Raw genomic sequence first — 11,704 nt, 5'->3', positions numbered from 1 at the left:
TGGTCCAACGATACCAGCACTCGAGGAGATCATTCTTCGCTTAGAAATTTTAGAATACGTGATTAGAGCCGCTGGAACACGCATGATTACAGACTGCTAAAGACTTTGTAAATAAACGGATTGAGAAGATAACCTAGCGCCAAGTGGAAGAAGAAGAAATTTAGGGACTTTTCCATTTAGTGGACGGAGAAGGGCTAGGGTTGTCTGTTGCTATAATTCAAAAGACTGATCTTGCAAAAGGGATTATCAGCTTCCAGGTGTGGTTCGAGAAGACCGAATAAGTAAAGAAAACACTGTTGAAGGAGCAAAGAAAAGAGACTTTGTGTTATGGCAGAAAAATAGAAATACACTGTCTTGAGATCATGGAGGCCGGCAACCCGAACCGCAAGGCAAAATGCATAGTAGGCACACTTTTAGTGGGAGTAATTTTTCTTATAGTTTTAGTAGTTACTGTATCATATATAGTGGGACATGAAAACGAAGAGAAGGCAACAAAAGAAGCAAAAGTTGTAGTGACACTGAAACCTACTACTGCTAGTCAAAGGGGGGATAATACAGAGAAAGATAAAGCTTTGCTAGCAGCAGAAGCTCGTAGGTTGCACGTAGATGAATCACAAGGAAATTTCAAATCAAATGCATATGCTAAATTACTTTATGAATACATTGATGCTATGGATGCAAAGGACTGCTACGTCTGCATGCAATTGCCAGCCTCTGTAGACAAAGGTATTAGGTACCATCATCTTCCATTGAATTATGGAATCACATGTAGTTTGTTGCTTAGTATATTTTATGAACGCGATAGCTTTGAGTATTATTTTTCAAACTTTGACGCTGTTTTACCAGAGGTCCCGGCCTACAAGCATATGAACAAGTGGGACTATTATAAGAGTGAAGATCGATTAAGGAAATTTTTCATTCCTTGGAGAACGCTGGATACTTCCTATGCCCGAAGAAATAATTTGACTTGTAAAGTGTCAGAAATTGAGAAAAAGTTTATAGGGCAGGTGGATGATCGATATAGGAGGCAGAAGATCCTAAAGGCTTCGGGCCAATGGAAAACAGATTGGACCGGGGAGGAAAAGTCACACAAAAGGAAGGGTAGTAATGGTCCAATAGCTTTAGATCGAGTGCAAAGAGGGAAACTATGTATATACAGGGGTAAAACCTACTATGAGAATGTGTTTGTGGGAGAAGTAAGTTGTGAACATGCTTTCCAAATAGAATACTATACAAAGGATTTCTTGAAGGGAATGCAGGTGATCCCGAATGTATATTTTGTCTGTGGAAGAAATGCATACGTGAAACTACCGGATAATTGGTACGGATCATGTTATTTAGCAATTGTCTTCCCCAAAGTATACCATGCTAAGGATCTAGAAATCATAGAGGGAAGAACTCAAGCCAGAGGGAGAAGGGATGTAAGCAATGATGAGGTAATTGGAGACGTATTTGGTGCTATGTTCCCTCTTTTAGGGCTAATACTGAATGATGTCAAGATTAGGAGATTGGCAACAGTTGTAGATAGATTGTCTGCCAGTACTGCTAGATCACTAATGCTGGTGGAGGGAGAGATGCAATCGATAAGGGCAATGGTTCTCCAGAACCGACTTGCTCTAGACGTCCTGTTAGCGAAAGAGGGCGGATTCTGTAAGACTTTGAAGGTCCAGGAATGTTGCACCTTCATTCCAGACAATTCAAAACCTCTTGAAAAATAAATACGGAACATCACTGAAATTCATCATGAGATTGAGGATCTGACACAGGTGAATGTGTGGGAAAAAGTGGGTCATGGAATGGGTAAAGTTGGAGGTTGGTTTGCCAACCTAGGGAAGAGTTTCATTTGGTACACATTGAAACCTATCATCATAATAGTGATTTGTGTAATCACATTGTGGGGTTTGGTGCGACTGTATCAATGGTATAGATCAAATAGGTTGCAAAGATCCATGAGAGAGCAGGAGCAGAGGTTAGCTGCAATGCAGGATCACCAGTACAGGAGTCTGAGGGCTCTAGAGATAATGAAGCGAGGGAACACTGCAACGATTTCAGTTTGATTCAATTCATACCCTCAGGGATGGTGTTGTGATGGTGATGACCTCTAAAGGTCATCAAAGGGGGGAACTGAGAGAGCGCAAATCAAGTAAAATGTAGAGGTGCACCATTTTTACAAGCACGTTGCACCAGTCTAGTTAAAGGAACATATAAGAGTGTTGAATTTATAGAGTGCATACATATAAGAGTGTTTAATTAATACAGAGTGCACATATCAGTGTGAAAAGCTAATGTAGAAGTGTTTAGAGATGTTAGAATGATATTTAATTCCATGTTATGTGGCTGTTGCAGAGGAGAATGTAATGCTGCTAAACGTAGAAATGTGTAGGCCTCATGGCAGTTCACTGAAAAAGAATACGTGCCTTTACAATTTCACATGATATGGATTACTGCTGTTATAATTCAAAGTATTATTGATCATAGAACTGAAAATATACGTTTTATAGAAGTGTTTCTTATAATCAGTTGTGTGTAATAAGTTAGAATACTGTTTAGACTGAGAAATAAAGGTTCATAGTGTGCACAGGCCTATTTCATGTAATTCTAGTAGGCCTGAAGAGATAAGGTTGTTTTTTTTGATCTGCATGTGCTAGTTAGAATCAGGTCGTGTTAAGCATAAATCGTGGACCATGCTCGAAGGTTTACGACTTGTGAGATAAGTTGGAGGCCGGAATTTGGGGCCCACTTCATGGGTGTCTGTTTGCAGGTGCGAGGGGGTTCCAATCAAGAGAGTGATGAATAGAGCTCTGTTCTGGGAGACAGGCACAGGCCTGGAGGAGGGTTCAGGAATTTCCTGGGGGGTACCGTCTTGCCGGAGAAAAGCCTGAGAAGCAAGGTCAACGCTAACAAGGAGCCCAGAGGCTCTATAATAAAACTTTTAAAACTTATTCGCAGTAAGTGGTTCTTCAGAGTTGTGTAATGTCTTAAACTGATTAACCTAGTAGTGGATTGCTTTTTACTCTATGACAGGTAACAAAGGTTCAGTCGACCTGAGTTGGGATCTCGATCTATAGTGATCTGATAAGAGATCAAAAATCCCACCGTAGCAGGTTCTTGCAGTATTAATGCAGTTTGTAATGCAGGAATCAGGCACTTCATAATGTCTAAATAATGCAGTTTGTTATGCAACAATCAGGCAGTTCGTGATGCCAAAATAATGCAATTCGTGATGCAACAATCAGGCAGTATATTCTGCAAAAATAATGTAATGCGTAATGCAACAATCCGGCAGTTCGTAATGCAAAAAACTGCAATGCGTAATGCAACAATCAGGCAGTTCGTAATGCAAAAATAATACAATATGTAATGGAACAATCAGGCAGTTCATTATGCAAAAATAATGCAATGCGTAATGCAACAATCAGGCAGTCTATGATGCCAACAATAATGTACTCAAGCACTGATCACGGAGCTCTGGACGGTCTCTATGCCACTCTTACTGACTCACGGTCATCTTCTGCCAAAATATGCCCCCATCATGGGTATGGTGTAAAATAAAGTGCAGCTCTATACTCCGGCCCCAGTACTGCCACTCCTTGGCAATTACGGGCCGCAATACGAATTTGAGTGGAGGCTCACACTGCAAAGATGGGAAAGGCCCGCACCCTACCCCAGGTGCAACACATGCACGCATGCTGAGAGTTACCTGGGGGGTACAATCTCACTCTCCTCTCCTCGCGGCTTGGGCCTCCGATGGGACTTCGTTGATCTTGGGCAGTGGACCACAGACCCCCGACGTGATAGTTAGAGGTCTCTTCTTCGCAAAGGCAGGCTCGGGCTGGCGGCGGGGAATCCTCACAGCTCCTCTGGGGATGCCGGTCCGGGCCGATGGCAAGGACGATTGCAGCACTTCTGGTCACTCTGTCGATCAACTCGGAAAACACGACTGCTCCAGGACACACCGCCATGGGTCAATTTCTCACGAAGGTCTCAGACTGCAATAGAGCACACGCATACAGTGTCGCTGAGACTCACTTAAGCTCCGGGTGCACACGATCACAGGGCAATCCTCACAAAGGTCTCAGGCTGCACAAAGCACAAGCACACAGTGTCGCTGAGACTCACTTGGACTCCGGGTATGCACTATCACAGGGCAATCCTCACGAAAGTCTCAGGCTGTTCGAAGCACACGCACACACCATTGCTGAGACTCACTTGGACTCCGGGTGCACACAATCACAGGACAATCCTCACGAAGGTCTCAGTCTGCACAGAGCACATGCAAACAGCGTCGCTGAGACTCACTTGAACTCCAGGTGCCCAGGATTACAGGACAATTCTTACGAGGGTCTCAGGCTGCAAAAAGCACACGCACAAGGCGTAGTTGAGACACCCTTGGAAACTTTTATGTTCCTGAGTTTCCAGAACAGGGAGCCAGCTCTCCCTGGGCCCTTGGGGACAAGTTACTTCAGGACGCACAGCACACATCAAAGTCCTTTCAAGTAGCGGGACACAGCACACAGCAAAGTCCCTTAGCCTCTCAATGGTTAAATCAGCAAATTGCATCCCAGCCCCAGAACACACAGTAAGGGTCAGTCCTTTCCTTCAGTTTCTTCCGCGGTTTCTTCCTTTCCAGAGGTTCCTTTTGACCACAAAGTAGTTTCAATCTTTTCAGTCTTGATCAGTTCCATCCCATTCCAATGCTCAGGGGTTTCAGCTCTCATAGTTATTCCCCTAAATGTCTTCGAAGTCTTTATGTTCAGGAGGGCACTGACCCCTGTCCAAACCAGTTCTGGGTGTCTCCCTGCCAGTGACACCTTCTTCCTTTGATATTGAGGGTCTGGATCCTCAATCACTCAGCAGGAGATGGAGCCATTGTTTTAAGGCAGCAGCACAGGCCTCTTCACCTCAGGGGCTACTCTTCCCCCTTACATTCCAGATGCAGGTCAGCCTGTTGCTGTCTCACCTCCTCCCCTGGGTCAAGACATTCCCCAGAGCCTATCACATTCAAATCCAGATAGTCATTCCACAACCAGGCAGAGCCACAGAGAAATGTTAGAACACAAAAAACAGGCACTTCTAAAAGAGTGGTTTCTAAACACACAATGCAAAAACCACCTTCACAAAAAGATGTGTTATTAAATTGCGAGTTCAAGCACACTAAACTTCACCTCTCAATCTTGAGTCTACGGGAAGATAGGCTGAAAACATATTACACAGCCTTCCCCATTCTGTCCTATGAGTAAGATGGCCTTGCAACAGTGAAAAACAAAATGGAGAGTATTTCACTGTCAGGACGTGGTACACACCTTAGTATATGTCCTATCTTTCACATACACCGCACCCTGCCCAGGAGGGTACCTTGCACCTACCAAAGGGGTGTCTGATGTGCATAAAAAGGGAAGGGTAGTGCCTGGCAAGTGGGTGCACTTGTCAGGACAACATGGCATTTTAACAAACTGCGTGCAGGCACTGCAGTGGCAGGCCTGAGATCTCTCTTTAGGACTACTTTTGTGTGTGGCAGAATTAGTGCTGCAGGCCCACTAGTAGCATTTGCATTACCAGCCCTGGTACAAATAGTGCACTTTACTAGGGACTTTACTAGTAAGGCAAACATACCAATCATGGACAACCAATTACCATTACACTTTACAGAGGGAGCACTTGCACTTTGACACTGACCATCAGTGGCAAAGTGCCCAAAGCATCTAAGTCAGCAACATCATTTCAGAAAAAAGGTCTAGGGGGAAGGCAAAACATTTAGGGAACTTTAGCCAAAAAGGGCCAAGTCCAACAGTCCAGCTGAGCACCGCCATCATAACGCGTTAACGACCACCCCGTCCCTAACCCATATGTGCCTCACCGAGTCACTCTCTGTCCTTTTCGCGGTCTCGGAGGCTCCGAAAGGAGAAGATTGCCGCAGGAGCTCAAAGGGGGAAACTACTGGTCTCGCACCACCCTCGAGCTGTGAAAGAGCCGCAGGGCAGCGGTGCGAGTCCTCCTCAGGGCTAGTGGGAGCAGTGTCCGCATAAGCGCTGCTCCCCAAACTCCCCAAACTGCACATTGCGACCAGCATGAAGCAAGGAACACTTTAGGAACTACGGATACCATACCAAAATGGAGAGCGCTCCTACGGCAGAGGCAGCAGGAGGAAGGAATGTGTAAACTGCTGGTAAGGCTGCCAAACTCCAGGAGAAAGTGGATTTTGTTTAAAAAACCTAGGATCTAAATGTGCCAGTGGAGAGCCAGCTGTGTAGTTTTTCAGTAGGACCTGCTGTCACTGGGACTGGCACAGTTTTAAATCCGGAGCAAGTTAGGGGCCCCCCTTCTCTCAGAAAAGGCTGTATCACCCCTTTTACATTTAAAGCTAGCACAGAGGGGCTTAGCACCAATGGGGAAGTGGTCCAGGAAACCTGAAAGGTATGGGAGGCAAGAAAAGTAGAAGTGAGATATTGACCCGCAAATTAAAAGTTACCCCCTCTTTGAGGAACTTTTTTAAGATCTCCCACCCGAGGTTATCCTTAAAAATCAGCACAAAGACATAGAGAAGCAGCCTAGAACCCCAGGAGAATTTGATGAGGCGGCACCCATCCAATGGGGCCACAAACAGAAGGAAGACTAAAAGAGGTGGTAGGTGAGAAAGGGGAGGCCTGTGAAGACAGAGACACTTCAGATAACAACAGGGGAACACCCTCCTTGGAAGAGCTTTTAAAAATCGTAGTGATCATGAAGAAAATGCTGGTGCTGGGACTGGGGGGGGTTCTATAGAGGATTTGTTCTCTCCGGAGACATCAGAAAAGGTTTCACTGTATCTGATTCCAATCAAAGCGAGATATGCAAATTTTGTGAGGTTTTAGAAAAAAATAGACACTCTTGCGGCGAGAACCCAGACACTGGAAATTAAGGTTGGTAAGCTAAGGGCCGACCTAAATGACAGAAAAAAGAGATTCTAGCACTACAGAGGGTGGAACAAGTACTACAGGATAAGGTGGATCAGCTGGAAAATAACTCTAGAAAGAATAATCTGTGTATACTGAATGTTCCCGAGGGGCGGCAGGGGGACAATTTGAAATCATTTGTGTTTTCATTCATAAAGGATGCCCTCCAGATGGAAGAAAGTGAGACAGTAATAGAAAAGGACATTCTTTTAGGTGCATTGAAACTGAAAACCCTAAGGGGGAAGGTTTCTCTTTTGAAATTTGGTCAGACCTGGCCCTGGCTACCCTGGATAGGCAGTGGAAATTCGCAAAGCGCTTTGAGGAGTTTCGGAAAACAGGTGCATCAGCACAGCTTAAATTTCCAGCTGCCCTCAGAGTCATTCATAATAATAAAATTCACTTTTTGAAAAGTGTCAAAGAGGCAGATGATCTTTTGGATGTAATTAATAAGGGAGGCGCAGTATCCGGTGACTGACATATAATGGAGGAGTAGGAGATAAAATTGGGGGGTACATGGGTTCTTTTTTTTTATTAGTGTAAATACAGGTGGCGGTGTATAACAGGAGGCTGGGAAGAACATGGGACCTGTACTAGGTCTAGTAGAAAGTAGGGTTGAGTTCTCCAAGGGGAGATGGGAAGGGTGCACTGGGTGGGGAGCATGTGGGAAAAACTACAAAACAAAATCCTCAAACACCTCAAATAGGCAGATTGTAGATTTGGCATGTAATGAGGCCCAGCACATAGATCTGGAAGATACTGTAGAACAATGACCCACATATTAACATGGAATGTCAACGGACTACGTACAAGGGGTAGAAGGGACCGGATACTACAATATCTCAAGGACTCCCCAGCACAAATACTGATTTTACAGGAAACCCAGCTGGTAAAGGAGGAATGTATAAAGCTGTTTAAGAAACACAAATGGGTTCAGCAGGTACGGTGTCCGGAGCAGACAGCAAACATATGAGGGATAGCAATAGTGGTGAAAATAAGGAGGGTGTGTTAGGTTGTTAAGTACACAGGTGGATAAATCCTGCAGATGGATCATAGCAAACCTAAAAATTAGCGGACCACCCGCTAACTTTAGTAGGCTATTATGACCCAAATCAGGATGACTGCGAACCTTTAAAATCAGGGTTTACCAATTTACTAGACTTCCCTTCCACGGTTATAATGGTGGGAGATTTTAACATCATTATAGATCTAAAGTTGGATAAATCCAGTAATAGTAGGGCTATACCTACTCCAAAATCCCAGGCCTTTTTGAGATCTATGATGAGGCAATATGCCCTTTGTGATCTATGGAGAGAGTGAGGGGGCAGGAGCTCTGCTAGGCACTTAATTTCATAATAAACAATATGGGCACAGATCGAGGATCATTATTGTTTGGTCGATGCAAGTCTTAAACAAGATGTGTTAGCCATTAAATATCTTGTCGCACATCTGTCTGACCATTCAGCAGAAATATTAATAACACTGAGGAATGACATAAGGATAAAAGGTGGACTCTGGATCACACAATTTTTAGAGAGACAGAAATAATAGATGCCTTAAAGATAGAAGTGAGTTTCTACAAATTATGCCCAATTGGGATAGTGTGGAATACCCTGAAAGCTTTTATTGGGGTCAACATCACAAGTATACTTAGCTATAGAAATAGACAATACAGACTAGAACTGGGTAAACTAGAGGGAGAAATAAGAAAGGTAGAAACAGACAGAACTATGATAGCCGTCAGTAATACTCCGAGGGAAGAGAGACCTGCAGTATTTGAAAATAGAGTGGAAGAATCCCTACAAAATAGGATTAAGAAAAGATGGGACGCGAGCAAGCTGGCTCCCTTTGAGTATGGGGAGGGAGTAGGGAAGCTCTTAGCCTGGAAGATTAAGACAGAACAAAATAGAAATCATATCAATGGAATAAAGGTGGGACAGTCTGATGTAATGTTAGCGAATGATTCAGACTTGGAAGAGGCGTTTTCTGAATATTTTTTAGATCTATATTCCGAAGAGGAAGAGGTCTCAGAGGAGGAGGCGATAGTCTGGTTATCCGAGTCAGTTAACCTTTTGGACCAAGATCAAAGAGAGAGTCTCAATCAAGACATAACAGAAGAAGAAGTGAGGAAGGCCATACACGCATCTAAGGGTAGTAAAGCCGCTGGGACAGATGGGATACCAGCAGAGCTGTATCAGGTTCTAGGGGATGTCCTTACCCCCTTTTTGACAGAAGTAATTAGAGAGATTTTAGAGAATGAGATGGAACTTCCTAGATCATAGACTGAAGCGACATTTTTGCTTAATTTGAATCCAGGCTAGGATCCCGCCAATTACGATTCACATAGACCTATATCCCTATTGAACAACGATTATAACATTTTTACCACCATACTGGCAGGGAGACTGAACAATGTTGCGGGGGTTAATTTGCAAGGATCAGAAAGGTTTCATCTAGGGGAGGCACATTCATGAACTAACATATGGGCTCATTAGAGCAATTGATGTGGCAACAGCTAATTCTGCCCCTCTCGTGGTTATTATGTTAGATGCTTCTAAGGCCTTCGATAGGTGGTCTTATTTGTTAGTGGTTTTGAAGAGACTCGAGCTAGGGAATAAATTCTGTAGGGCAGTTCAATTAATATATCAAAACCCAACTGCAAGAGTTTTAGTTAATGGGAACTTAACTGCAGCTTTTAAAATCTTGAGGGGTACAATACAGGGATGGCCACTGTCTCCCCTGTTGTTCAATCTGTATTTTGAGCCCTTTGACCAGAAATTGAGGATGGCAACTAACATTCCTGCCTTCTCTTGGGGGACCTGGGAGAAGAAAGTTACATTATATGCAGATGATCTGGTAATCTTTTCCTCCGACCTAGAAGACACCTTATCACATACTATACAGATAGCTATGGGGTTTGATAGAATATCAGGCTATCAGATAAATGAGGCCAAGACAGAAATAATGGTCTGGAATCAGAGGAAAGATAACCCATTGATCTAAAAGGATATGAAATATCTGGGAATTAAAATTGTGGAGGATATAAATAAAATCCCGGAAATGAATCTGTTAGGAAGTTTTAGGGAAATAGTGCAGCTACTGAAGAGCTGGTTACATCTTCCTCTTATGATTTTCGGTCGGATTAATTTGGTTAAGATGGTGATTTCACCAAAAATCACTTTTTTATTTAACACCATCCCTCTTCATTTTGAGCAACCAACAATAGATAGGATCCAAATGGTGATAAACTCTTTTATCTGGGCATATAAAGGTGTTTGGATCTCTTGGAAAAAAATTGCAAAGACAGAGAGAAAAAGGGGGACTATCATTACCGGACATTCAGTACTACGCTTGGGCTTTTCAAATCACCTACTCCAGAATGCTCCCCGGATGATACAGTTGTTGGAGTTATGTTCTCCACAATGATAAAAGCAAGCAAAATGGGCACTGGCGGTTATCTTTTTAAGTTTGGGGACACAACATTTTTCAAGAAGATTAAGTTAAAGTACCACAAGCACTCAACAGAATGTGGTACATGATATGAAGGCGGCTTAAATTAGACTACTATTCCTTTTCCTCCCGAATTTGGGACTCCCCGGGGACACCAGAATGCCTCAGGGATAAATTGGCATTATTAATGAGGGTGATGGATATTCTTGTCTGGGCGAGAAATTACACAGGACGGACAGCTAATCGCATGGAGCAAGATAAAAGACCTAATGGGGTACTAAATTTCCCATTTTAAGTATATGCAATTGAAGAGTTGGGTCAGGCACGGATAACACCACTGGGGGCACCCAATGATTCGGAGGAACAACTGGCTGGTAAACTCCCCAGTGTGAACAAAGTCTCCTTTTGGTATTGGGGTTTGCAAGACACCATAGATGGAGAATTCACCTAGGTAGAAGACCTATGAGGAAGATGCTTGCCGAGCTGCAATTTACAACATATTTGGCAAGTATTGATGCACACACTTTATACTGTTGTTCAGCCTGCTATTTTTCAAAGAAATCGTTTTTTCACTTCATAGGTCACATATAACACCTGCAAAGCTGTGCAAAATGGGGATAAGAAAGTTGTCTGCCAGCGCAAAGTGTGGCTTGGAAAAAAGACAGATGTTCTTATGTTCTTTCAATGTACACAAATACAGAATTTTTGGCAGCAAGTTGAAGCAACACTTTCAGGTATTTTGGGTATAAACATACAGTTAAGCCCCCCACTAATTATTATTGGGGTGATGGAGGGTGTGTCAGGTGTAATTAGGAACTTTTTGTTTTATGCACTATGGCTTGCCAGAAGGGAGATATGCTGAAACAGGATAAGTGAAATATCGCCTTAGCATTCAAAGTGGTTAGAGTCCATGTTTTATATGTCAAGAATGGACTTGCTAGGAAAGGGGTCCAAAAAGAGGAAAAGATTCTGGGACATACTAGAAAATTGTGTGGGGGCTGATTAAATTCAATCAATGCGTAAAACAGCAATAATATGTAGAACCCCTTGTCCCATGATTACACTGACATAACTCTCTGCTTTAAGCAGCAAGGGTTTCCCAGTACATTCTATGCAGCCGCCGGAAAATCGAACGTTGTCTGAGAGAGATATACCAGAAGGAGGATGGTATCTTAACCCAGCGCCCTTTTTTCTCTACCACTTGTGGTGGTCCATGGTTGTCTCCCTCATAGAGAAAAGGCAAGTGTAAAAGTCACTAAAACCGGAGGTGAATGAGGAAAAAAATCAAATAAAATAAAAGATGTTACCTATGTTAAACTACCCCA

General features: G+C 43.3%; 1 pseudogene; it reads left to right on the top strand.

Annotated features, from left to right (window-relative positions):
• The first annotated feature begins 362 nt into the window (after positions 1–362).
• LOC147732966 (uncharacterized) lies at positions 363–2,057 on the top strand (annotated as a pseudogene).
• The last annotated feature ends 9,647 nt before the right edge of the window (positions 2,058–11,704 follow it).

This window comes from Lissotriton vulgaris, chromosome 2_1, assembly GCF_964263255.1.
Source record: "Lissotriton vulgaris chromosome 2_1, aLisVul1.2, whole genome shotgun sequence".
In the NCBI taxonomy this organism is placed as follows: domain Eukaryota; kingdom Metazoa; phylum Chordata; class Amphibia; order Caudata; family Salamandridae; genus Lissotriton; species Lissotriton vulgaris.
The sequence above is the reverse complement of the archived record's forward strand: the minus strand, read 5'-3'. Positions and strand labels throughout refer to the sequence as shown.